This window comes from Hemicordylus capensis, chromosome 1 (assembly GCF_027244095.1).
Source record: "Hemicordylus capensis ecotype Gifberg chromosome 1, rHemCap1.1.pri, whole genome shotgun sequence".
NCBI classification, from domain to species: Eukaryota; Metazoa; Chordata; class Lepidosauria; order Squamata; family Cordylidae; genus Hemicordylus; species Hemicordylus capensis.
The window spans coordinates 355,762,571-355,788,796 of NC_069657.1; the positions used below are offsets into that span (position 1 = coordinate 355,762,571).

The window sequence follows — 26,226 nt, forward strand, 5'->3', positions numbered from 1 at the left end:
TCACTCCACGGCCTTTAGGAACCCCCCCCAAAGGGGCTACAGATATATTTTTTAAATTAATATGTCACTGTACACATATTCAGATTGGCACTATGTACAGAGAATCAGGGCTTGTGAATACTGAGCTGAAACTTATAAGCTAGGATTGTATTCATTTGCTCTTACTTTGCTTCTTGTAATAAGTGAGTTAAATGTGATGTCTTAATAATATGGCTATGAATGGTGAGTTTGTCTTTGAATCAGTGTGAAATCCTTAGTATTAAGGCCCACTGGGAGATTCTTGCTCTCTTTCTCTCATTTTAACTGTCTTTCTGAAATACTAGAATATATTCCAAGCAGTGACACAGTTTACTCTGCATATCCTTTAATTATTTTCAGAGTATCTGGGAAAAGTCAAATTCTCCATCTATTTTTAAAACTTATATAATAGTGATGCTACAATGCACAGTAGAGAATTAGACAGGCACTTCTGTTTAGTTTTCCAAGTACACCTCCACATAGTATTTGGGTATTTCATGAGCCCCAGCATACTGAAATTTGTAGTTTTCCAGCATATTTTGGTCTGTCTACATCCACTGCTAAATAGTGTTTGAAATATTAAAAGATTAGCAAGCTTGACTTGTATTTTTGAGCTGATATTATGGTAAAGTTATCTGAAAGATGGGTGTCAGATGTTTGTACAGGGGGCGCAATTTCAGTGCTTGCCCTAGGCACTATTTTCCCTAGATACATCTCTGCAGCTGCCCCAGTCTCCACCCCCAGGGCTCAGATGGTCTCTGCACATGAGTGGACGCTGCACATGCATGGGGCCATCTGAGCCCTGGGGATGGAGTAGCTGACAGGGAACACTCCTGCCTGCCACTCCATTCCAGTGTGAGTGTCTCACTGGTTCAGGCATGTGTCTTACCCTGGCCCCTGCAAGTTGGTATTCCCTGCTGGCTGCCCTGACCACCACCCCCAGGACTCAGATGGTCTCTGTGCATGTGCAGACTCTGCATATGAGCAGAGGCCATCTAAGCCCTGAGAATGGGGCAGCCAGAAGGCAACGTTGGCTTGCCGGGGCCAGGACAAGGAGGAGCAAACTGGAACAAGTGAGGGGTGTGTCTGTGCCTGTGCCTGTGTGCGCGCACACTTGATTCTGCGTGTGTGCCTGTGTGTGTGATTGGCTATATAATTTATGTACAATGTTTACATTATTTTGCTCATAACACCATCCTGTAGGAAATTAAATCAAGCAGGAGAACTCTGAGGTTTATGGGACATTTCTGGGAAGATAATCTGTAGTTTTGGACATGGTTGTTAAAAGTATTTGTTATTTTTAATTATCATAGTTTGTGTGTGGGATTTGGGGGGGTAGAAAAAGGGGGGAAATGAAGTACAGATTTGAAGTAAAGACAATTTACCTACTTCTTGTGTCCTTATTAACTGCTTAATAATCATGAAGTGGGATCACACTGTTACCATTACTGAATCCACTAATTTCATTTACATGTGTGTTTGGGGGGTTTTTTGTGGGGAGGGATGTGATTTTCATTTAGCTGAAGGTTTTACAAAGTTTTGGGTGTTCAACTTCAAGAAGTTTACCTTGTGGTTTGGGTAAACTCTTCCTCATAGTGTTTAATCAGATTTTCTTTTTTTAAATGCCTGGAAATTCAGTAATCCAAACACCTTCAGTTTAAACCTTGAGTTTAAAATGAATTAAGCTGCTTTACATTTTCACTCATGCTCTAAAAAGAATGGAAATTAAAAATGAAGGTGCCCATCTTTATTTCTGCACCACATAAACTATAAAGACTATGTACAGTTTGGTATATGATGATGGCTTTAGAAATCAGGCTCCATGCATCCACCACTAAGTCTTGATCAGAGATACATCAGGCAGAAACTCATCAGGGGCATCTCTAGGAAGTGATTAGGGAGGCTGTACCTGTTAAATGTCTTCCTGGATGCATCCCTCCCCAGCCCAAAGTCCAACTGAAAGACCAAGTCAAAATGTGGGCAGAGGAGCTTTTACCCCTGGATTTGGGGCCAAATTCCAGGGCCTCCACAGCCCCCAGGGCCTCTACAGGTGAGGAGGGCCTCCAAAGGCATTAAGGTCCAGGCTCCAAAATTACCTAGATACACCTCTGAGTGTGGGTGCATGGAGCTTCATTTCTAAAGCCATCATCATATACCAGACTGTACAAAATCTTTACAGCTTATAAGGCATGGAATTTCCATTCTTTTTAGAGCATGAGTGAAAATGTAAAACAGCTGAACTCTCATTTTAAACCCAAGGTTGTTGGATTACTGAATCTTTAGTTGAGTACTGGAACTCAAAGAGGCTCTTGCATTCAAGAATATGTATGTGGCATTCAGCTTATATTTATGTTGATTTTGTTTAGCTTTCACTTTCTACCTCCATCTCCATGTGCATATAGACGTATCACCTTAGGCAGATGAAGTAGGCTGCTGTATCTAAATGGTCATGCACAACACACTCAGAATGATAAAAGCACATTTTATTTCTTTGTGGATACAGCTGTGGCAGCTTCAAACATCATGAAAATGTCCCACTGTCACTATATACAGCGCTCTTGTGAGGGAAGATCAATCTAGCTACAGCATGGCATTTTTATTATGTCTAAAGTGGCCTCTGCTCTTTCTGAAATTAGGTCTGAAGTTCGAACGATCATGAAACAACTAAAACATGTCTCTACCAAGATGAAAAGAGCCACTGCTTAAATTTTGCTTTTGGGGAGGAACCAGGAAGAAGTTGTGGGCAACTCCACTTCCTGCCTGACTTGAGAGATGAGAGGTAATAGACTGAGGTTGCTCTGGAGGCTGCTTCACTGTAAATAAAATATAAAGTTTGTTAGTGAGAAAGACAGTCTGCTTTCTGATTTAAGTAAGATAAACAACTTGAAACATGGTGGCAAGGGTGACTGACTCCAGGGGCATAGCTAGGGGGAGAGGGGGGCCGTGTTCACCCCTCTCTGGCAGATAATGTTTTTAAATTCTGCTGTAAACCACCTTGGGATTGTTTTAATTAAAGATGGTATATAAATTTATCAATCAATCAATCAATCAATCAAATAGGGAGTGATGGATCTGGAGGACCCTCAGGAGCTGGCGACCCAGGTTCTTTGAACCCTTTTGCTCAATTATAGCTACACCCCTGACTGAATCCTAAATAGCAGCACAAGAACAATAAAGTGTGAGTGAACAGAAAGCAAAAGAGAAAGCAATACAGTAAAACAAAGGCTTCATGTGAAACATGGAGGCCACCAGCAATATTACGCCTACAAGCCTCAATTCTTAGCCCAAACTCAGACTTCTGACAGCATCTCATGAGAGCTCAGAGGAAGGCAGCCATTACCGGCTAAGCCTACTTTATTGTGTAAGAGGCCAGTTCAACCAGAAGTACAGGCGGGAAGAAGGAAGTGGCACCTACTGGCTGGTCATATTGCAACACATTTCCACACCCCAGGCCTGGAAGGCCTGGAAAGCTATTGATTGATGTGCAGACACTACAACAGCAGATGAAGAGGAGGCTGTGAAAATAAAATGGAGGGAGTGTCTGTCTGCTGACTTCAACAAGACAAATAACAACAGTGTCAATCATTATTTTGAAACATGGCGGTTGCATAGTGGCTACAAGGCATGCACACACAGGACCTTTTCCCATTCTCTTAGATAAGAGAGAAATCCTCAAACACATTCCAGAAGTGTCTGGGCATATATCAAGCATCAAAAGTGGAATGAGAACACTTGTATAGATGAAACTCTGGACTGCTGCCCATCTCACTGATCAAGCTATGTCTTGCAGGCACAGGCCAGGAATGCTATGTCTGTATGCTGAATTACACAGAGGGTGCAGAGGGTCAGACGAGCATAGATATGCTCAATATAAATATTGTATTAACATTATTCTCAGCTATAATATAATGCTACTTGGGCCTAACTCATTCAATGAGACTACTATTCTGACGATCAGGCGAAATCGGTCTAGGAGAGCCTAGCCCGATTTCGCCTGACCGTGTGAGCCATCGGGCTCACAGGTGAGCCCAGTGGCTTCCAGGAGGTTAACCCACCTCCCTTAAACTGGGTTTGCAGAGTGTAAAACAAAAAAGCAGCCTCCCGACTCAGGGGTCTCTCCAGTATGCCCTGTGTGCTCACGCAGGGCATACTGGAGCTTCCGGGGGCCATATGGCCCCCGATTCTCCCAGCCCCTGCCAGCTCCGTCATGGAGCTGGCAGTCGTGTGGGCGGCCGATCTGGCGGCCCAGGGCTCCTGCCCTGCCTGTCTGTGGGAAGAGTGGGCTTAGCCTGCTCTCCCCGCTTACCCTTACAAAATGGGTCTCACTGAACGTGAGACCCGGCTCAATGAGTGATATTAAACTCTCAACCCAAATCCCAAAAGACAGACACATGCAGTATTTGCAGGTAAGTTCCACACCTTGCCCAGACTACCAGAAAAAAATCTAAAACCTCAGAAAAATTAATTAATGTCCCGGAAAATCCCCTAAAAACCTCTCACATTGAATCTTTTGGGGAATTAGACCTCATAGAGCTAGAAAAAGACCAGAATCACAGAGAGATAAGATACTCATGTGCTTGCAAACTGCAAGCCCTTTTACTATTATGGTTATATTTATAGTTAATAAATTTGTATACCACCCACTACCGAAGTCTCTAGGCAGTTTACAGCATAAAACAAACCAAGAATTTAACAGCTAAAACATAAAAGCAGGTTAAAATCTCCATTTGAAAAAACAGCTAACTAAAAAGCTTGGCTGAACAAATGTGTCTTCAGTGGTTTCCTAAACGTCAACTGGAATGGAGTAGCTCTAATGTACCAGGAAGTGCATTCCACAGTCCCGGGGCAAGCACAGAGAAGGTGCGCCTTTGAGTCACCACCAGATGAGCTGGTGGCACCCTCAGACAAACCTCCCCTGAAGATCTTGGGTGGTGGGGTTCATAATGGATATGGATTAAGCATGTGTGGTATAGCTGGTAGAATGTTCATATAACTGATAGACTTGGCTTCAAATCTTCAGGTAGCCATGAAGGTCACTGGATGACCTTGAGACATGCACTATATCAGTCTCCCCTACTTCAGGGCATTGTTCTGTCTATTAAAGAAGTTACCTTCTTGTCCAGCTGAGCTCCCCCACCTCCCCGCACACCGCCTGGAAGGGCTCAGCATGCCTTGGCTTCAGAGTCAGGTAAAGGGGAGGGAGTTGAGCTTCACCCTGGTCGTTGGATACCAATGACCAGGGTGTCTGAGCTTCACCCAGACACTCCTGCCCCAGCTGATAGGTCCTGGTGCCTGCCTCTCTCCAGAGGCCCCAGACACTCCCCACTAGCCAGTCTCTCATCCTTCACCTATACTTTAAATGCCTCTTCACAGGTCATACACCTCCCACCCCTCTACACCTCCCACTCCCCTCCTTTATTTCTCTTAATCCCTCATCCCCTATAGCTGCTGCCCAAGCCTTCCCTGGACCTCCCTCCTCCCTCTATGGCTTCCTCCTATCGGGAGATGCACCACTGACATCATCTGGGTAGACCTCCTTCCCGGCCCCTCCCCATGGCTGTTCAGCCCCTGTCAGCTCTGCAGCAGGAGCTCCCACCTGTTTAGGCTGTCTTGGGCCTCGGTGATCTGGCCCCTGCCTGCCTGTGGGCTGTTCTCCTTTTCCCGGCCACCTCTCGTCCCTGCCTCCATGGAGCACCTTGCAGCCCCAGCCTCAGAGGTAAAGAGAGCTGGCCTCGCTGGACACATCTTTCCAATAGACCCTGCCCTGAGCTTATCAAAAGAAGGGTGGGATATAAATGTGACATAAAGGGTATTCACATGTATGAATTAGTGAAGGGTATTCACTAGGGCAGCCCAGCCTGGGTTAGGCTGTGTGTGTGAAGCACTGGGCTCTGCACAGATCCCAGTGCTGCCCACCTGCCTGACCCAGCTTTTTACAGCCTAAGCAGACACAGAGACGGGTGCCTAGAGTGCCCATTGCATGGGTGTATCACCCAATGCACTGAGCTCTTCACGTAGTGAATTGTGGGATACATGGAGGCTGGGATGCCCAGCCTCCAGAGATCCACGCTACGTGTAGCAGCACAGATCGTGTTGGAGCGCAGTCCGCACTTCCCACCAACATTGAGGAATTGTCTGAACAGATTCAGCTAGGCAGAATATGGATGCAGAAGTAGTCTTCACACAGAAACTACACATGAAAATGGGTGCTGCATGCAGTTTGTCCCCCAATCCAACAAGTGGAGCTACATGTGTATAGCCCTGCTGGGAAACCAACAGCTAGACTGATCAGCTGTTCTCTCCCTCCACTGTGCCTAACAGCTGATTGGTGTGATTGCCAATTGTCTGAGAGCATTATGTGTGGACATGACTTGATCAGAGCTTTTAGTGTTCTGTGTCAGACAAGTATGTATCATTCTGACCTCATCCTAATTATGGCCTTCCCGCCCTCCAAATCCACATCACCAGAAGTGAGAGAAATCAACAAAAGATATTTTTGGTCTAGATTATGTATGACTAGATTAAAAAACTACATGAATCCAGTAAGCTCTAAAGATCTCCATAGTCTCTTCATCACTGACAGCATTAAAAAGTAACCAGTGTTTGGGAACATTCCTTGCCTCCCTGAATTCATCATAAATTACATATCTGTGTTAACCTTGACTTCTATTCTTTTCTTCTAAGGAAAAGATGGATAAACCTAGCAGCTCATGGCGAGGCCAAATTGTTTTACCAAACCATGCATCCAGTACAAAAACCTAAGGATGGGTTTTGAAAATACTGTTCATAGAACACTGGATATTTTCCAAGAGTTGTGGATTCTACAGGCTTTATTATTGATACTTACATTTTCTCAGCTGGTTGATTCAGTGCATAAGATGACAGACCATACAATAAAGAACTATCCTCACTAGCCACTTGCTTTGGTATGACTAAGTATCAGATAAAAAACAGCTGTCTGGGTCAGGCAACAGGTGAGGCAATAGTAAGTCATTAACAGAAATGGGTTCCCATGGAGAGGTCTTCTGAAACAGGGATACAATAGGCTGCTGCAGCTGTAGAAACAAGAAGTCTGCAACACAAATCTGGCACTGCAAGCCCTTGAGGCATCATCTCAGCCACCGCACCCTGCCCATAACAAGCTGGCACCCACAAGGATCCTCTGAAGGAAGACTATCACAGAAGCAATCAGGCAGAGGAAAGTGGTGTTCCTAACCTTAATGCCATTCTTACCTAATCTTGAGAGCTGATCAGGATTGTTTGTGATCAGGACTGCTTGCTCTGCAAGTGTGGGTGTAGCACTGGGCATACAGCCTTTAGCTAAATTTCTGGTTCTGCGGACTGAGGCTTACAACATGTTGAAATAATAGGTAGGTATGAAAACAGACCCTTCCTTCTTGGACCATAATTTTTAATGCTAATGTTCAAAAATATGCTCAGAGGTGATACTGATAAATCTAAGCCTCTACCCCTTTTTAATTAGGCCTGAAGTTATCATAAACTTTCCAGCTAATCTGGATGCCACCAACTAAACAATGGCTACTAGTTTGAGAGTATAGGCCACCTCCAGCCTAAGAGGCAATATGCCTCTAAATAGCAGTTGCAGAAGAGCAACCAGTGCCAGAGCCAGGAAACCGAGGTATGGGTTCTACCCCATTCCAGGCAGCCCTGCCAGATTGGGGCCCCACCAATAACCAGAGGGCCCATGTGAGCCCTCCAGAGGGTATTGCCATGGCCTGCAGGCAGGTTCTTTGAACCCATCCACTCAACGATGGCTCTGGCCCAGGGAGCTATAGCAGGAGCGAGGGCATGCCCTCAGCTCTTGCCTGTGGGATTCCCAGAGGCATCTGGTGGGCCACTATGTGAAACAGGATGCTGGACTAGATAGGCCTTGAGCCTGACCCAGCAGGGCTGTTCTTATGGTCTTTATATAAGAACTGAACCAGTACTGAACCAATGCCCAATAGTCACAAAAAGAATGAGAAAAGTGACCCTAATTTTTAAAAAATCAGAAATATGTTACCAAAAAAAAGTTTTTTAAAAGAATATATTAAAAGGCAAGTGTTGGCAAATTAATGTGTGAGGAAGGAAGTAACCATGTGTGTGTTATGCCAAGTGCGAAACATATTTTTATCATTACCTCAGCAGTTTATCCCGGAGGATAACAGACAAGGAACTTGGAAGGTGTATTTCTCTCAGTGAGGGCGGGGGACTATCATATATTAGATATTTTATTATATTGTATTTAATAAAATTGGCCTTTTCTTCTTGTCAGCTCCCTGGCAGTCCTTTAATGAGGCAAAGTGGGCTAAACGATGATTAATTAGCACCCTGCTTGTAACATAACCAATTGTCTTCCTTCAGTGAACCATTTCAATGGTCTAACTGCTTAAGATGCCATCTTTGACTAGGATTGCCAACTGTTCTACTGGGCCTCCTCCTGTGTGGTTAACACCCCAACACAGAAATTTAGTAAGGCTTTTCCACAGCTTATGCCAGAAAAAAGCTTCACATGCTTAATTTCCATGTATTGTGTTAGGCTGCTGGTAATGCCACAAGAGCAGAGCTGGGCCAGTACAAACAGATTGCAAAACTAGCTCTGACTCATATATGTGCAGACCTGAGATGTACCCAAGAAATTACACAGTGTTCATGCTCTGTATTGCACTGACATCTCTTGCATTCACACAAACACTGTTGTGTAGGAATGGCCAAATGAGACTTGTGGGGAATGTATTATTGATTCACAAATTACATCTTCTCACATGACATTGTAAGAATCATTCTGGTATTTATGTCTTGCTTGGGCTAGTGGCCTACTTCTTATGTGCATGTCTTTTTTACATGTCTTCTCTTGATCTCTGCCACATCAGATGATGATTTGCATGTATGAATGGACCACTACTGATAGAACTGCACAGAACATTCATAGTGCACTAATATATGTACAATTTTCCTATCATACACTTGATGGGTGGCAGCTAAATGTATGAACTGACTTCCTTGAAAACAATTAGGAGGATTTTCAAGCAAGTTGGTTCACACTTTAAGCTGCCGGCCATCAAGTATACAGAAATCAAGTGGTATACATGTATGTGTGTGAACCAGCCCAGATAATTAATTAATTAATTAATTAATTAAAGTATTAGGCAGTTTCACACTGAGTAAACATCTTTTGAACTGACACCAGAAATGGGTCAGTTTGACTCAGTGTATCCACTGGAGAAATCTGATATGTCATTATTTTTCTCATATTGTTTTCCACTAATCTTATTTAAAACAAGCTCTTTGTTAAAAACTGAATGTGTGTGTACACAGTTCTATTCATAAGAGAAGGTTAAAGGATTTACAGGACGTAATCCAGTTTCTGCACCAAATCCAGTTGTGCTTGGGGGCCCAAATCCCACCTCTGTTGTGCTAGATTTCAATAACATCTGCTCTTACGTTGGGAGAGTCTTTTTATACATCATAAAGTAAATGAACCAGCAGAAGGGGGGAAATCCTTTGTTGTCCTTTCACTAGGAATCTAAGAACAACACACATTGCTTGCTGACAAGTTCCATGTGTTAAAGCCTCTGAAAGAAAAATGTACCTATCTTAACACTTGTGTATAGTGCATATTTTTTAGCTTATTAGAAAAATTAGCTTGAACTAGATGATACAGTGGGCCTTTTCTATAATCTCCGATTCTACCATTTAGGCTGTTCTATAAAATAAACATAATTTGTGCAATCATATTCTTACATGATAATTTGATCATATTATTTTCCATTTTTACCAAAATATGGGCAAGAATCCTGGTTCACAAATCATAATTAAAATCCCATCACCAGGAAACCAAAATTCCATAAGTCTCCTCTCCTGTGAGATCAGGCAGCTCACAACTATACAACTGTTTGATTTATTTGTTTACATATACAATTCCATTCAACATCAAATGAAGTGTTGACAATGTATTCAAGATGGTTTTGAGAAGGCTGCAATTTTCTGCTCTCTTATGTGGACATAAACTCTTTTGAAATCAGTAGGAGTTGACATGTGAACCGGAACAGAAGATCGCAGCTTTTGGGCAGCATCCAGAACTGTGGCAGAGCCGTGCTTCGTCAACAGACTCCATCAGCAGACTCAAGGAGTCCTTGTGTAAAGTGGAACTTTCCCTCCATTCACAGAAAGAATTTCTGCCAAAAGAGCACCACTCTGCTAAGGTCTGCATGCTACCTTGTATTAGAAACTGTCTGGTGTAGAGTATTATTTATAGATATACTAGTATGTGTAAGCCCGTTGTAATAACGGGCTCTAGTGGGGGGGGGTTCCCGCTGCCGCCTCGGGCGCACTCCTTGGGCCGACACCTCCGCCACCGCCTCGGGCGCTCTCTCCGCCCGCCGTTTCTTGTGGCGGCGGCCGCCGCCATCGGAGCCAGTCGCCCCGACACGGCCACCGCCTCCTTGGCCCGCACTCCTTTGGCCGAGGCCGCAGCTCCGCCGCCGCCTCGGCCGCACTCTCCACCCGCCGCTTCTGCTCCTTCTGGTCTCCCGTGGTGGCGGCCGCTGCCATCGGAGCCAGTCGCCCACCGGCGGCCGGGTCCAACATGGCCGCCCATCTCCGCGCATGCCCAGAACGGGCGAAAAAGACACGGGCAGCACGGACGCACGCCCAAGGCTTTTATGGGTAAGGATTCTGCCTTTAACATATTGTAATAATATTAGGAATAGTGGCTCATATGTTGTACAGCAATATGAGGGTGGAAGAAGGCACTGCCCTTGTAGAAAGGCTGGGGAATAGTTGTGGTGAAGGCTTGTTCTGCAACCCAGTGTGCACAGAGGAGGATATGGAGAAAGGGGTGCAGCCACCATTGGGTGAACAGGTTCAAAGAACCCGGGCAGCACCCAATCAGGGGCCGCGCCTCGCAGCCCAGACACACACACTAAGTCTGACGAAAGACGCAGGGAGCGTTATTTCACTCCCAAACGGGGCCGCATGGCCCCATTTGAGAACAAAATCAGCCCGTGCTGCATTGGTAGCATGGTCTGGAGCAACCCTCCCTGCCTTTAAAGGCAGGGAGAGACTCTCCTGGCCTAACTGCTAGTGCAGCGGGGCCAATCTCCATCCCAAACAGAGCCGTGCAGCCCTGTTTGGGAGGGAGATCAGCCCATGCTTCATTGGCAGCATGGCTGGAACAGCTTTCCCTGCCTTTAAAGGCAAGGAGAGTTGCTCCGGCCCATGCTATGCAATGCAGCACAGGCTAATCTGCGTTCCACATGGCCCCGTTTGGGAGGGAGACCATGCCCCCACATCTGATGTCAGATGTGAGGGTGTGGCTAGCCAGGCCCTTGCATCTGATGTCAGACAGACGTCATCTGCCACCAGCCTTGCTCCGTGGCTGTATGGAGTCTTTTTTTTTTCCTTTGGAGATGCAACTTCTGATGGCATTGTTGAATAGCACCAACAACCCTACTGACCGCTAGGGGCATTAGGGTAGAGACAGCCAGTAAGGGCATTCCCTCTCTGACCATGCTTTCTCTACTCAGATTTCCCTTTGTTAAACTGATAGTCTCAGGTTTCATTAGGGTGTTTCCCAGACAGCAGGCTTTACCACAGGAATAAGTGGGGTGAAGTTAGGGTTCCCAACATTGTGTTGGCTCAGTTCAGGATGGGGACTCTGTGGAGGTGAAGGGGGCATAGTATGGCCACCTAGGGGTGAGGTTTATCTGGTTTTTAAAAAACTGTTAAAGCCGCCGCTGAGCGGTGGTGGCATGGGATGGCGGAAAGACCTCTCCTGGGCCACCTCCCAAATGCTGCACAGAAGTATAAAATTGGCCCATCTCCCTCATTTGGAAGAAGGCGGGCTGGAGGAAGTCAGTCTTTCACCAGCTGCCTTCTCTCTTCCACAGACTCCATCCCTCCATCCCTCGGCCAGCTGCTGTGACCTGAGCTCCTCGCTCACTCACTCACTCATTCACTGTTGAGTGGTTGGTTTCAGAAAGTTGTTGGTCCCTCAGTCAGCGAATCAGTGTGCCTGTCCCAGCCCAGCCCCTACCTCAGCAGCAGCCATTCAGCATTTGGAAGGCAGCCTGAGAAAGCTCTCACCGCCATCCCATGCCGACGCTCAACAGCTGCTTCAGAAGTTTTAAAAAGCAGGATAACTTGTGTCCCGAACGGGAGAAGCACTTCCCCCCCAAAATGTGAGATGTCCCGCAAAACATGGGACTGTTGGCAACACTAGGTGAAGTACTGCGAGTTACAGGACACATCAGATATTTTGATTTGGTAAAAAAACAAAAAACAATGCATAAAGTGAATTTTTATCCACTTTATCCCTAAACATTTTTTATCCCCAAACATACATCGGGCAAAGTTCCAATGTGCAATGAAAAATCCAAATCATGTACGGAGTGCTCTCCGATAGCTCACAGAGACTTTGATGTAAATTTGGATGATATGTGAATGCACACCTGCCCTTCCCATGGTGAAGGAAAGCAAAATCGCCATCTGGGAATGGCCCTGGAGAGAGAAACTTCTGTCTTCTCCCTTTCCCCACTTCCTGTATGTAGTAACCAACCAGGCATGTCGGTTTATCTCTCTACCTGATGGATTTCCTAAATTACCTGCATTATTTAGAACTTTAACTCCATGTCTCCAGAAAATATTAATTAGTAGTGCTTTTCTTATCTGTGCACTTCTGCTGCAGCTGAGGTAGATAAAGAAATCTCCCCTCCAAGCTCTCTAACAGTTTTTGCTCCTCTCCCCTCCCTGGAAAAGCCCTTCCATCTACTGTTATACTATTGCTGCTACACCTTCCTACTTGTAGTAATGGCTACTGGCCCACACAATATTTATCTTCAGGTTGTGCAGCCCTCTCGCTTCCCCACACCTCGCTGCCTGTGCTGGGCTGTGTAATAAGCCTTCACCACAGCTATCTCCAGCCTTTCTGTAGAGGCAGAGTCCTCCTTTTGACCTTGTATCATTAGGCAATGTGTGGGCCATTAGCCGTTACTACAAGTAGGACGGTGTAGCAGCAATAGTATAACAGTAGATGGAAGAAGGAAGGAGACTCTTAAAACGAAGTATGGGGGTTAGTTAGCTGGAGTTAATAAGGAAAGCAGACGACATAATTTGATTGTTCTCTAGCCCTACTCAGATGTTATGTAACTGTGGACATTGTTTCTTAATGCTACTGGGAAGGCCTGTCCTCCAGTAAAAGTCTGTTCCCTCTCCATAAGGACACCGTTTGTCTCTTCAAATGAATGTTGTCCTTATGGAAAGTAGGGGCAGGGGTGTGTCTAAGCTTTCAAAGCATGTCTGAATATGTCTGTTGTGACTATTAGGACTGTGCATCAAACTGGAACAATAACTGCTTCTGATTCAATACAACCCATGTTGTTTGGTTATTGCATCATTTTGTTGCCAATGTTAATTTTGTACCAGTGAGCCCCATCTGATACAAAACTGAATTATATTTTCCATATCAAAGGATTGGATATTTTCTTGTTGTTTTGTTACAAAGCATCTATCTTTTTGAATATGGTAAATATTCGAAATATTTTTAAAATATCTTTTCCACATAGGGAAGACATGATGTGGCAGGGAAAAAGGGAAGAGTTATCTGACATCGGTAGCTGGCTATTTCTTGAATGTCTTCATAGGCTTGCAGCTGATGAACACATCCTGCAATTGGTTTAGCTGCATCTCTGTTGTCTTCCAAAAACAGTGCATTGTAGGAGGGATGTAGATATAATATATTAGACTTCTGTGGCACCTTGAGCCCTTAATCATGTCCCTTCTAGTTTTAGGCTTTTCACATGTGCCTCTAACATATGTTCTTTAGGATGTAACTGATTCAGCCAGCAAGTTCTTGCCATTCTAACAATGTCATTACAATAGAGCACTATGTCTTTTTCGGGGGCAAGGAGGAATCAGTTTCAGTATAATACAATACAATTAAAAAAGAAAACAAAATCATTATCATCCACACAACAGAAAATCTTACATTTGATTGATGTTAATGTTGATCTTTGTGTTTTATATGATATTATATATAAAACACAATAAAGATTTGAAAAATGATAGTCAAAATAAATACAAGCCATATTTAAACAATGATATGTGTTATATAATAAGCAATATCCTATAAAATAAAAGTTGCCATTAATTTTTCTGAGCTAGTATATTATTGATTCAGCCAGTCCTAAGAGCATTTGGACCAAGTTACACAAGATGAAAAAACATGCTTGAGTGGATCGTTACACCATCTGATAGACCTATGCATTGTGCTGGGTCCAGCAGAGCCATTGTACCTGACTTGCCCTGTGTTGGGAATTATCAGACAGTTCCACCTAGCCAGCAGGAGTCATGGCTGTCAGGAGGCTTCTTGCTGTCATGGTGGGACTCCATCAAAGATCCAATAGTTGTTTTGAACTCTGACTGCTCTTCCTTCCTTGAGCTCTGCCTCACCTCTGTGATGTTGTGCTGTCTTCTTTCTGCCCATGCACTAACCAAATTACCCATCCCAGAACAGAAAAAACAGTCTGCCCAGATGGAGGCAGGGGACAGGCTCTGGTGCATGATCTGCACTCTGGAGGGAACACACAAGGAGCTGTCCTGATCTCCACGGCTTGTATTTTAAAGAAAAAGGATACCTTTTACTTTCCCTTGAGGACCTGGGAGTGGTACCCCCCCCCCCACAGGCTGCAGCACAGTCTGAATGACAAAAGGCACACAGTTAAGCACAAAACAAAGTTTTCACAGAGTCACAAACAGGGTATGAAGCACAGAATTCTGTGCTTTGATTTTTGTAAAGATCCTTATAGACAATGGTAGGAATTGTTGCAAAGAGGCAGAAAAACGTGGCTTGCAACAGGATTGTTCAATGCAAGGGTAAAGTGGCAGAAGGGGGCAGGGGGAAGGGTAGAGTGGTGCCTTTGTTAAGAACTTAAGCTGATGTGTTGATTGGTAAGTAAGTAAGGTTGAAGTGGCTTTTCAAACCATAAGTAAGGTTGAAGTGGTTTTTCAAACCAAACAGCCACTGGCTGTTAATTATTCAGGTCAAAGCCTGGAAATACAGCCTGTTTACTCATCCTTGACAAGTACTGAAGTTTTCAAGTTTCTAGTCCTTTTAGTAAATCTATCAAAAAAAAAAAAAAAAACCACCCTCAGAAGCACATACATAGCCAATTCAAATATTTGTCAGCCCTAAAACAGGTCTGCCTTGGCTCAGGTTAAATCACCATTTTCATTAAAAGGAATATTTATAGGGCTAAAGCGTGGAGGAGGCCCACTCTCCCACTGTCCATGCTACACCTGTTTTGTGGATAAATGAGGGATTTGTTTCCAGTGTTGTCCATTTGGCATTTCTCACCACCAATAAATATATCTTCTAATAAAAAAGTCACTCTGTTTCAGGATTTCATCATTAATCTTGTTCTTCTAGGCCTTAGGAAGCCAAGATTAACACCAACCTTAGAAAAAGTCATTTAACTGTAAAGGTATGTTGGCATCCTGTCTGGCACACATCAGACATTCATTCTGGGCAGCCCAATGTTCACCACTTTTCCCATAAAGGGGGGCTTTAAGTAGACTGTGTACAAGATCCAGATATAGATGTGCGAGACCAGATGCTGAGCTAGTGTTTGCTGCATCGACATCAGTGGAGCTATGCCAGTTTGCATTAACTGAAGCCAAGTCTAGCATACAGGGCTAAGAGTGGTTTTTTGTATAGGAGCTATGAGAACTGAATGATCACATTATGCTCCTGTCAGATTGAAACAGGCAGCCATTACTTGGTGACTGTTTACATGTCCCAGTTCCAGATGGTCTCATGGGCCACAGGGTGCTCTAAAAGAAACACTATGTAGCAAAAACAGATCCTGGAATAATGGCCTAATTTTTTAGCTAAAGGACCATTAATGGTGACTGACAGAAACATATATTTGAATGTAATGGAAGCTTGCGGGGATCTCCCAAAGGAGCAAAACTTCCAGAAAATCTACTGGAAGGATGTTATATAAGGGTATGATGTTTTTTTCCCTAACTGCTTGGTCCAAGGATTTTGGAAGTGGAATGAGATGGAAGTGGTACCAGAGTGGTTCTACTCAGAGGCGACATTTAAGGACGTTTAGAAGCACCACCATTGCCTTCCCAGGGTTTAGACAGCATGTGATTACTTCACCAGAGGAATATCTCTGATCAGCAAACTAACTGGTTCTGCACTCTGAATACATATTACTAGCAGAATATCTATACCTATTCAGCCCAGCATAGCATTTCTCCAGTGATTCTTACTGGTATTTTCTTTGGTTTTTGTTTAGATTTTGAACTGTTTGGGACCTCGCACCTTTTGCCACGTAAACCACTCTTGAAAACTTGTTTTGCACAAAAGCAGTATAAGTATTTTAAATAATATGTAGGGCAGGCTCCATATGCAGATCTGTGTCATGCAGGTGACCTTACAGCAACAATGTCCCCCGTTCATTGGAATGAATAGGTCATTAATATGAGGTAAAATAATGAGATACACTTGAAGAAACTACCAAAGTAGAAGCTAAATTGATCTCTGCCTCTGATGACCCAGCCATTGAATATCAGGCCTACATTTATCCAGTAGCAGTGTTCTCTCTAAGGCATGCATGTGTATGCACACAGACACATTTTTTGATGTCCGCTCAATTAATTTTAGATCCTGCGCGGGTTTAATCAGGAAGGTCACACTCTGAATACATGTGTGCGCACACTGCCATGATACTGCTGCTCAGAACAAAACTTATTCCACACACAGCTGATGAAAATTAGAACACTGCCAGGTAGTACTGCCCTAGTCACACTACTAGGGAGAGAACACTGCCCTAGTTGCATTTGCACATAACGTGCAACCGCGGGTCCAATGGGACAGCAGGTCCCTCTCCCCACTCTCCCATCCAAATTTGGACGTCATGGAGAGCTCCCTCTCTTCATTCTCACTGACTGCTGGAAGAAGGGGGAACTGGCTGCCTGGGCTTCCTTCATGACTGAAATACATCCCCAGCAACTACAGTGAGGGAGGAGCATCCTCTCTCAACTCCGGTTGTGAAGGAGCCTGACTGCACTGCCACATTCGGATGTAACGCTGGCACCACAGAACCAGAATGTAAGGCAGAGAAACTTACTTCAAACTGAAGGTGCAGCTCAGAGTCTGAGGAGGGAACCTGCAGGTCCTTTTTTCAGCGGTTTCTGCATTTGGACATACAGAAAATGAAACCAGAGACCCCTTCACTTCTGGTTTCATGTTAGGTGCAAATGCAGCCTACAGGGTGATATTGGAAGAATGGGATGGATTACTGGGAAATAGCTGATATATACATAGACAATTTTAGTGCTAAAGTTTAGCAGCTTTTATAATTCATAGATAGCAATATAATTTTTAGTCAGCCCTGTAGTCTTTTACATTCCTACAGTCTTATACTTTGTCCTGTGTATTTTAGGCATACCCTACATTTCATTTTATGCTCGTACTCATGCATTTTATCCACGCCTCATTTTATGTTGGTCTAAGACTGTAATAAAGATAATTTGATTTGATTAAATAGGCAATTAAGTGGCTTTGTGTTGGTTTTGTGCACCCAAAGTTTTAAATTCCTGGGTAACAATAAGAGTGTGTGACTGTTTGATCTATGTTAATAATATCTCTATAGGATTATGGGGCCTAAAAAGGGGGACCACAAGAAACAATGTAAACATAAACTTTGGGGGGGGGGCATTATTTCCAACACTATTCCTTTGAACTATGAACCTCTTCCTCCTTCTAAATGATGTTCCGGTATCTGATAGCATTGCCCAGAGGTCATGTTCATTCTTATCCTAGATTTCAAATAATATAGGTTTGCTCTTCGGTTCAAAACCAATAATAAAGTTGCATGTGACACCTTTACAAATACTGTACCCTTGGGCTGGTATAGGGGGCAATTATTTTTTATACACAAATAAACATGAATTTGGCCAACCTTGTTGCTTTTGTGATTCTTTAACCCTCTTTTTCCACTGGGGATAATTATTATTATTTTATTTATACAGCTTTTCAACAATACAAGTTCACAAAGAAGTTTAAAGGAATGAGAAAATGGTTCCCAGAAACAGCCACTGGAGTAATGCTATGCTATATCTTGGATATAAATTCAGTTCTTTCTAGTTAAGAAGGCTCTTATGTTAAAAATATATTTTTGCTAACCTAGAGACTGTGCAGGAACCAGATGTGGAGGAACAAGGCCTAGTCCTCTTGGGTCTCTGTAAATAAGCCCCTGTATTGTTGTTAATATTCTGAAACCTCTTCTTGCAAATAAGCCCTGATAAATAAATTGTGTTATATTATATACCCCAAACTTCATTATTATAAATAGTATTCTGTGGTTGCCAACCCCTGTGCATGGAGAAGGTTGGCAGGGTCAAAAGTTCGTTCTTGTTTTTCTGTAGTTTCACATTCCGTTTAGCATTTTGACAGTTGATTTTTGGAGGGAAAGGAGATTTCAAGAAATGGAGAGATTTTTTTGTTGTTCTAATTGGATGGCTTAAAAAAAAAGTGGGAAGCCACATGGCTCTCAGCGGTTCTCACACGCACAGTGGGAGAATAGCTGGGAGAATAGCTTCTGAGTCCTGGAAGTCAGTCAGCTGGAGGGACATACTCAGCTGAAATCACTAAGAAGGAAAAGAAGAACCAGGTTGGATTAAGCCCCAGACCTGTGCTGTAATCAGAACCACCCAGCAATCCAGAAGCTGACAAGAAAGCACAGAGGCCTCTGAGTAGAGTCCCGTATGGAGTCAGGTAGTAGATGCCATTTTCCAGTTTTTATTTTCCGTGACCTGCTCTGCTAATAACTGTTTAGTTTGTTGAATTTGTTTTTTTGTTTTGTGTTGGTTTTTTTGCTGCTAAAAGTAAATTTTCTTGGTTTTTAGAAAATTAGAAGCTTGTTGACTGTCCATCCCACATCTATAAGCTTTTCCACACTACTGAGGGGTTGAGAGGGGCTGTTGTAGCAGACCCAGCCATACCAAAAGTCCACTTGGAGACTTTACACACAGGGCTTTTACTTTGAATCTCCTCGAAGTAGCTGCGGGCTATCAGGGGACTGTACAGACAGGACTCTGTTTTCACCCTTATCGAGGCTGCGCATTCTGGCTTAGCCCAAAGTATGTCTGGCTTTAAGAAATTCTCTAGTTTCAGCAGCTTTTTTGGCGGGGGGTGGGTGGGTGGGAATCCTAGGCTTTTGTTATGCCTCACAGTTTTTCTGTGTCACAGAAAAACATGGTGTGGAGTGGCCATGGACAGTAATTCAGCTTGTCAAAACTCAATGAAAGGGAGTTTACATGGGCTTTCGATATGCAGAATAGATGTAACCTGAGCCTTTTTGTCTATGCTGATTCAATTAGCCTGCAATTTTCTTCATAACAGAGAGAAAGCTCTGATTTCTGCTTTAAACTTCCCTGCCTCTTAAAACATCTGGGGGGGGTGTCGGGGGGGGGTGTCGGGAGGAAACATGAGGTAATGAAGGCAGTCACTCACAAAGGCAATGGTTAAGTGCTCTGCTGTTTGATCCAGCTTTTGGCAACTTGTCATGCCAGTCTTCCACTACCACACAAACTAACAAAAAAAACCCAACCCTCTTTTGTCACCTCCTCTCTGTGATGTGATTTGTGATTGGTTGGAGGAAAAACCCAGAGCAAGTCAGTGGGAATGCACAGGAAAAAGATCTACCAGGGATCGCGGAGAGGAGCCGACCCTATGTGAACTGTCCATTTAATCCCCCAAATTAAACATCCTGAGTATCTTCTGTGAAGCAGATTCTCACTTCAGATACCTCACGGCATGAAGGCATGTGTGAATAAATCCCTGGTGGCAGCAGTAAAAAGGTTCGGAGGAATAGAGGGCTGTCCCTCCACACCAGACAACATCCTTCAGATAAGCACAACCTTTGCAAAGGGGCTGATGACTTTTTTCCAACAACCACATTGCCTTCAAGGACATTTTTCTAGCATTCATACTGCAAGTTGCTATTGCTGCATAAATCTGGTTCTTGTCCACACCTCTAGCATTTCCATTGCAATTACAAGTGCTGGGAGAAATGAGGTTGCGCACGTTTCAGGGCACCTAATGGCTAATGCCTGGAACATTGCAGATGATGTGGGCATTAGCCATCTTATCCAATGACTGATCATTTTAAAGGAACTAACCTCTATGCCACAGTGCTTCCTTGTAATTTAGTAACATTTCTTCATTCCATCCCAAGCACGCTATTAAACAACAAAAGTTGATTTTATTTCTCCATCTAGTGCTGGAGCAAACATACAATTGGGCTTTTAAAAGGAAAACTGTGGGGCTCAGGTGATCCTTTCACAGCACAGCTATTCCTTTGCTTACATGGGATTACCTGCACCTACCAAGGAAACATAAATTCCTATTAGATATACCCACAGCCACATCAGAGCTGTGCACAACGCTGACAGTGGAACATAGGAAGCTGCCATATATTGAGTCAGACCATTGGTCTATCTAGCTCAGTACTGTCTTCACAGACTGGCAGCGGCTTCTCCAAGGCTGCAGGCAGGAATCTCTCTCAGCCCTATCTTGGAGATGCCAGGGAGGGAACTTGGAACCTTCTGCTCTTCCCAGAGCAGCTCCATCCCCTGAGGGGAATCTCTTACAGTGCTCACACTTCTAGTCTCCCATCCATATGCAACCAGGGCAGACCCTGCTTAGCTAAGGGGACAAGTCATGCTTGCTACCACAAGACTAGCTCTCTTCAGTGTCAATGAGGCTTGACCATCTTTTTACATGATGCAACTATGTGAGCAGGATCAATTATATGAGTCTTTCCCATGGAATTAGCATTCCCCTTGCCCCCATGTTGGAGCTGCTCATGAATAAGGAGAATGGTTAAATGGCATTGGGAATGGGGCTGTTCTTAGCATGCGGTTTTGCTGTGCTTTAACCACATTTCTAGTGCTTATACCATATAAAACTGAGGGCTGGGGATACTCTCAAAATTAATCAAAACATTACAATGGTTGAATACTAAATCCTAAACATTCTGCCAAAAAAAAATCCTCTGTTTTTTCTTGGGATGCCACTTAACAAGTTGACAGGAATCCAAGAAGTTTAAAGCACAGCAGATGTTTAGTGCTTCCTTTTGTTGGTTGCTAATGCATCTCCCCTTATTTCCCAACTGTTAGGAGCCCCGCCTCTTTCTGGGAAAGAAGCGCTTTGCTTTTGCTGACTAGCAAGTTCATTTGTTTATTATCAACATACTCAGGCTTTGTTAACTAGTAACATAGTAGAGACATGTCAATGAAAAAAGAACTGTTAGAGATGAACTTCCAGTGCATCGACCTTTTGCACCAACTGTCCTAATGACCACTAGGGGCATTGGGAGTAGAGACAGTGAGTCAGGGTCTCCCTATCTGTCCCTACTCTATGACCCCTGAACTGACTCTGCAGCACTTCCTGTGCTGCGTCACAATCCTTCCTTTCCTCCTACAGAGCAGATGGAAACATCTCTCTCTCCTTACCTATCCACTATGTAGTCCTTTAGATTAGAGATAGGTCTTTCCTATCTAAGTGTATTTAACCAATAAATATTTACTGTTTCGTCATACAAGGATCTCCATGTGTTTTCTCTAAACAGCTGCAATATCCAAAGCATCCTCTGCTACCTACTCTGTAACTGGAGTGTGTGCTCATTCCTTAGTGCTCTGCTGTTTTACCTACTGTGGGTAAAAGTCAACAACCTCTAACATGAACAAGTGAAATGGGAAGTCCAAGAGAAGTCCTGGATCCATCATTTCGTCCCTAATTTAGGTGATTTACAAATTTACTGGAAACTGTAGGCATCTGGGATTTTCACATTTCATTTCATGGATACACAGAAGGCTGATAATACATCAAATAACATATGTAAGAAAACAATGGGTTGAGTCAGTCTCTCTCTCTCTCTCTCTCTCTCTCTCTCTCTCTCTCTCACACACACACACACACACACACACACACACACACACACACAGAGGAAAATGTTCATTTATGACTATGGTGTGTTCTTTCCTTTCCACCACATGTGTGTCAACTGAATTACGCACATTTGTTTAATCTATGCTGTGATACGGTCTATGTTTTATATTAGAGAACACTAGAGTTTACAACAGCAGATTACTTTTCTGATGTTTATTTAGCCTATTAGCAATTAGTGGCCAAAAAGGTGTCAGAAGATGAGATAACCATTCAGAAAAAAATTGATTTCTAATACCCGTACAATTGAAGCAGCATTCCTAATGGCATTTTCTTGCTAATTATTCTGTTACACAATGAGCTCTTAATTTTAGTACTGGCCATATCCCACTTACTCTGGAGAATTCCCACTAGCTACTCTAGAGTAAATGCTTTGTAGTTCAGAACAATAATTGGCAGTGAAAAGAGATATTAAATAATGATGAACAAGCCAAAAGCATTAAGGCTGGTGTTCATGCAGATGGTTGATCCAAATACTACTAAGGGGGTATTGTGCCCCCCCTTAGGGTATAATTTTAGACTTATTTACAATAAAACTGGTTATGGAATCAAACCCAGGAACATCAGTAATGTGGCCATGAGTAATTGACACAGGGGACATAGCTAGTTGGTGTACTCCCAGTGGTGGATTAATGGAGAGACAGAGTAGGCATTTGCCTATGACGGCAAAATTAGACGAACAGCAAATTTTGCCACCCCTCTCTCTGTGGCTGCAGCAAGGGTGGAGTGGGCGAGGAGAAAGTCCTCTTTTACCTTAAAAAAAAAAAAGGCAAACCTTTTTTGTTTAAGGTAAAAGGGTGGCAAAAGCCTTTTTGCCTATTGGGGGCAAAAAGCTGAATCGGTCCCTGTGTACTCCCATTCTCCCTCTACGCAGGTATAGCATGCCCCATTTACAATGCTTGTACAATGTAAATTGCACAACCAAACTACTATAACCCATCACTGAGCTGACCAAGTTACAATGCAGGGGCAATAAAAGCTATTAATTAAGCAACTTTGCATAATTTGGGGAAAATCTAAGTTCTCGCAGGATGTGATTCTTCTCTCTGTTGAATTTTGTGTTTTTCAGTACAGAACTCCAAGGCCCACTAGAAAATTGTGTGTGAAGAAGATGACAACTGTGGAATCCTGGCACCTATCCACTTTCCTACTTTTTATTCATTTGGAATAGGTAAAATAGGATAACACTGCTGTTTTGACAAACTGAAAATTAGATGTGATGTTGAAATTTTAATGGAAATTAGTTAACACAAAACACGGAGTAGCTGCATATGCAGACAGACATTCTTTTAATAATAATACCACATTCTATCACAAACATTTTCTCTCACACTTGCATAAAGTGTTGTATTATCACTCCTTACTTCAGTACATCATATGTGGGAAATCCACTGAAGAGGTGCTATTTGTATAAAACTATTTTCTAGTCTATCAAGAAAATAGTTTGTAAAATCAAGTTCTTTTGGCGAAACACTTAACATGTGGAGATGTATTTTTCCTTGTGGGAGTTCAGCTAACCTCTGTATCGGATGCTTGATTGCCAGGAGATTAAGGCAACACATGAGGAATTTATTAAAGATAAGAGTAGATGGTAAGTGAGGGTGACTAAAACAGAATTTGCACCTTTCTCAGCCCTGGGTCCCCAGCACAAGTGGGATTCATTATGTCGAGTTGCCAACAGTAACAGCAGGTCTTCTATAGAACTGATTTCTGGTTTTTGACAGCCTTAGTGGAAGGGGAAGGTTAAAGGACTGTTTAACAAAATATCTCTAACTTCAGTAGGGAATGTTTGGCATGTGATTTGATTGATTGATTAAGTGCTTTTTAGTGAAAATTAGAGAGCAATATTTTATTCTGACAAACTGTACTTAGTAATTTTTACTTGCAGGGGGAAATATATTGATACGATCTCACTAATCTTTCAACTGAAGCCTCTATCTTTGTTAGTAGAGAATTATATGTTGAGGGTCATGGTGTGGGGTTTTTTTTAGTAGTTCTAACTATCCTGGTAACCAAGTCAGTTTGGAGATTCTCAGGGGAAATTTAAGATGTAAGATTTGGTCAGGAGGTAGGACTTTATTTTTTTTTTAAAAAGATAAGTAACTGTTATACCCATACCAGGGTAGACAAGAAGCTTGACTAAATTATGAATGAGTAGTCCTGTTGAAATTAATGGAACAAACTAGTCATGGCTAACTTGTCAATGTACTTCCTACCGCAGTCTTGGAGGGAAAATACAAATGGGTACCTTATGCGGCGCACCTTAGCCCCTGAGGTACAGATGAAATAGACACTACTGGCCACATAATTCTTTATTATGGATTTTATAGGGATAGTCATTCTAAGTTTCTTTTACCTTTGCTAAAGAATTGTCCTGGCCACACCAATCATTTCTACTTGGAGTATCTGCTGTCCAATTTTAAACCTTGGATGTCTGTTAAGGTGGCCAAATTTTGTATTACTGTATGTAAGCTTCGTAAGTCTGTATTACTCAATCGAATATTTTGTAAAATGTAAAGATTAGCTGGTCTATGACCATAATAATATCTATCTATCTATCTCGTCCCATTAATTTCAATTTGATTATTAATGTGTAACTTAGTCAGGATGTCAGTTACAGAGACTATTTTCTGAGTATGCGTGCTCAAGACTGCACTACACAAGTGAAGTGAAGTAACATTTTAAATGTTGTAAAATTGTCCTTTGCAATGTTTGCTTCATTCGGAGTCATTTATTTAAACCACTTCCACAGCACACTTAGAGACTTTTCACACGCGTGTGCAAAACTGGGCTGAGGGAGCCCAGCCCGGTTTTGCACACATGTGTGAACCATCTGGATAGGACCTGATCCCGGCAGCAAACCCACCTATATAGCCACCCTTGAACATGAGGTTAAGGGAGTGAGCGCTCCCTTAACCCCACTTTCTTGATTGTCTGGCAGCCACGGTGGGGAGCCACACTTCGGGGAGCCTGAGGAGGGGAGAGCAGATCCCCATGATGCACCACACACTTGCATTGTATTTCTGGCAGCTGGGACAACACATGCCGGCCCCTGACCCTCCCCGCGGCTTTGGCGTGTGGGGAATCACCTGGGCGCACGGGGAGCATGCCCAGCAATGCCGGCTCTATTGTCTTCGAGAAGGTAAGTTTAACCTGCTTTCCCTGCAGACTGTCCTCTAGCCCTTCTCTGTAATCATGAGAAGAGGCTCCCTAAATCCTCCTTATTTCTGTGCACTAAAGACTCACCCTCCCAAGGCATGTGAAATTGTAGATTTACTATGCAGAATATAGATAATGCAAATGCGTAGGCTGGAGACAGACAGACAATACAAATATTGCTTAAACCATTCACAAAGCTACCTTAAAACTGGAACTATCAAACATACCAGCAAATCGAACTCCAAAAGGAACCTCTTGGTTTCATTCCATACGGCTGGCTTCATCACTCCCTACGGTTGCCTCTTCCTCATGCCCAACACTGCTTCCACTTGTGAGGCAATTTTGAGCTTTACTCAATTACAGGTGGAAGAGGAGGAGCAGGAGGTGGCAGAGGCAGTGCCAGCTTATTAGATGGCTTGTTTTGAAACTTCTTTAAACTGTGTCTGAGCTTATGCTACTGCTTCTATCCAAGTGACAACATTTTAGGACCAGAAGTTCTCCTGCCAGCAATGCAGAAAGAAAGTTACTCTTATAAGAGTCACATTCAGACAGTCTTTCTACCCAGGAGATTTTGGCAAGATGAAGATGGCTGTACTTACTGGCTGAATTAAAGGTTTACTAAAAACATAAGCCAAGGTGGAAATACATGATGATCGCTCTGTTGTTCAGTGTGGTATCTGAGCTTTGCTTATTTATGCATGTGTGCTGCTGAGCCTGTCTGAGAAAATGGCACAAACGTCGGACACAGAGACACTGCTGCTGCTTCTTGGACCAGGCTGTCAGATTCCTCAGACCTGAAGTACTCCTTTGATGCGTATTTGCATAAAGCTACTCTTCTGAGATACACAGGGCCAGTTTGATCATCCAAATCATGTGGGGGAAGAGCATGGGCATGCATGGCTCTTCCCCACATACCGATGAAATACTAACTTATCTCTGTGTGTTGAGAGGCTGTTTGGCATAATACCTCCATTCATGATAACTCAGGGTGATAGCACACCAGATGAAGGGAGAAGTAAATGCTCATG

General features: G+C 43.3%; 2 long non-coding RNA genes across 2 annotated transcripts in view; one reads left to right on the forward strand and one right to left on the reverse strand.

Moving 5' to 3' along the window:
- Positions 1-2,507: 2,507 nt before the first annotated feature.
- On the reverse strand, positions 2,508-19,635 carry LOC128342615 (uncharacterized). Its single transcript, XR_008315097.1, has 3 exons — positions 19,544-19,635; positions 3,434-3,533; positions 2,508-2,831 (listed from the first exon to the last, which is right to left on the reverse strand). It is a non-coding gene; the product is annotated as an uncharacterized LOC128342615 (long non-coding RNA).
- Positions 18,503-26,226, forward strand: part of LOC128342611 (uncharacterized) — a 51,103-nt gene continuing 43,379 nt past the window's right edge. The window contains exons 1-2 of the long non-coding RNA XR_008315096.1: positions 18,503-18,805; positions 23,109-23,210. This is a non-coding gene — a long non-coding RNA (uncharacterized LOC128342611). The remainder of the gene's footprint in view (positions 18,806-23,108; positions 23,211-26,226) is intronic.